The sequence below is a fragment of the Monodon monoceros genome, unplaced genomic scaffold (genome assembly GCF_005190385.1).
Source record: "Monodon monoceros isolate NGI ecotype Baffin Bay Population unplaced genomic scaffold, NGI_Narwhal_1 Super_Scaffold_9, whole genome shotgun sequence".
Taxonomy (NCBI): domain Eukaryota; kingdom Metazoa; phylum Chordata; class Mammalia; order Artiodactyla; family Monodontidae; genus Monodon; species Monodon monoceros.
The window spans coordinates 30,768,710-30,771,188 of record NW_021703786.1 but is presented as its reverse complement, the minus strand read 5'-3'; positions in this window follow the sequence as shown (position 1 = coordinate 30,771,188).

Here is a 2,479-nt window from a genome sequence, read left to right as displayed (position 1 = left end):
TGGAGGAGAAGTCTATGAAAGAGGGTCAGGAACACTTAAGACTGATTCCTCGGTCTTCCTTGGCGTTTTCCTTCACTATTTCTTACGAGTTTATCCCTCCAGTTTTTTATAAAAGGGCAAGATTTCTTTACCAGGTTGCTATTCAAAAGGGCTTACGATTTAATAGGCCAGTTCTCACCACACACACGTCTGGCTCCGTACAGTTTACCACTGACTTCCAGGTACTTATTAGGCTTGGTGTATCCCCCACAACTCTGTGAGGATGACGTCATCCCCCTCTAATTGATGGGGGCCCGGATCTGCCCACAGTCACCCCACAGTTATTAAATGGCAAAACCAGCACTCAAATCCAAGAAGTCTCTAAATCCAATCACCCTTTGTTTTTATCAGAGATTCTTCCTTCTCAAACATACTAGCATTTTCAGGGAGGGCATACCTACAAATTTTTTTTAATTAATTAATTTTATTTATTTATTTTTGGCTGCACTGGGTCTTTGTTGCTGTGTGCGGGCTTTCTCTAGTTGTGGCGAGCAGGGGCTACTCTTCGTTGCAGTGTGCAGGCTTCTCATTGTGCTGGCTTCTCTTGTTGCGGAGCAAGGACTCTAGGAGCACGGGTTTCAGTAGTTGTAGTGTGCAGCCTCGGTAGTTGTGGCACGTGGGCTCAGTAGTTGTGGCACACAGGCTTAATTGCTCCGCGGCATGTGCGATCTTTCTAGACCAGGGCTAGAACCCGTGTCCCCTGCACTGGCAGGCGGATTCTTAACCACTGCGCCACCAAGGAAGCCCGATACCTACAATTTTTAAAAGGATATTTGATATAAACATGCAACATTGTAATTCTATAAGGGCGAAATCCTACTGCTTTCATTCTATAGACTGGGGAACCTCCTGGTACCAGGAAGGCCCTCTCCAGGCCTGGGCTGCCCTCTGGACCTCTAAGTGGTGCTGGAAGGAGGCAAATGCTGTGTCGAACAGGAGCAGAGGTGGACGAGTATTAGAGGAGCTCAGAGGAGCAAAGAATCCCCATGGGCTGGGGCTGACTGGTAGCCTCCTTGGAGAGAAGCAGACTTAATTTAGAACAGAGTTAAAACAAGAGGGTACTTTGGGTGTAGATGGCAGGGGAAGGGGCTGTGGGTTGGGAGATGGGGGGAAAAACAAAAATCTGAAAGACTTGAATAGACAGTTCACCAAAGAAAATGGACAAATGGCCAATAAACCCATGAAAAGATGCTCCATGTCATTAGTCCCTAGGGAAATGCAAATGAAAATCCGAATGAGAAAGCCCTTCAGACAGGGAGTATGGCTGGAAATAAATAGCAGGGCAGCGCTAAGCATTGGCAAGGGGATGTGGGGTAACTGACCTCTCATTCGCTGTTGATGTGAGTAGAAAGTGGTACAAACCCTTTGGAAAACAGTTTGGCAGTCTCTTTTAAGGTAATATACACTTACCCTATGTCCCAGCAATTCAGCTCCCAGGTATTCACCCAACAGGAATGAAAACGAGTCCATATAAACACGTGAACCTGAACAATCATCGCAGCATTATTCGTTATAGCCAAGCTGGAAACACAGAATGGAGAACGGACACAGCAGCTATGATACACTCACACAACCTACACGATAAAAAGGAGGAGCTGGCACAGGCAACAGTATAGATGAGCTGATAGATGTAATCTCACAGACATTATGTGGAGGGTAAGAAGACACAGTTACTTTCTATGATCCCTTTTATAAATTCAAGAACAGGCGGAACTAATATATAGTGATAGAAATCAAATCAGGGACTTCCCTGGTGCCGCAGTAATTAAGAATCCGCCTGCCAACGCAGGGGACACGGGTTCGAGCCCTGGTCCGGGAAGATCCCATGTGCCGCGGAGCAACTATGCCCATGCGCCACAACTACTGAGCCTGCACGCCTCAACTAGAGGGCCCGTGAGCCGCAAATGAGACCCGATGCAGCCAAATAAATAAATATTTTAAAAAAGAAGGAAATAAAATCAGTCCTTGCCTAGGGAGGAGTGGGTGGGGGACATTCACTACAAAGGGACATGAGGAAACTTTCTAGGAGGAGGGAAATGATCTGTATCTTGATTGTGGTGGTGTTTACGTGGATGCAGACATCTGTCAAAAGTCACTGACATGCACACTCAAAAATGGGTGCATTTTATTATAGTTAATTACACCTCAATAAACTAAAGCAACAACAAAACAGCAAAGCAGATTTCCCTTTAAAATTCAATGAGCTGAACACTTCCCTAGGTATATACTCAACAAATGCAAAGAAACATACAAAAACATTCATAGCAACAATACTCAAAACAGGCAAAAACTGGGGACAACTCAAATGTCCCCCAACAGGAGAAGAATAAATAAAATATGGGGAACTGCCTGGCGGTCCAGTGGTTAGAGCTCTGCGCTTTCACTGCCATGGGCCCTGGTTCAATCCCTGGTCGGGGAACTAAGATCCTGCAAGCACACA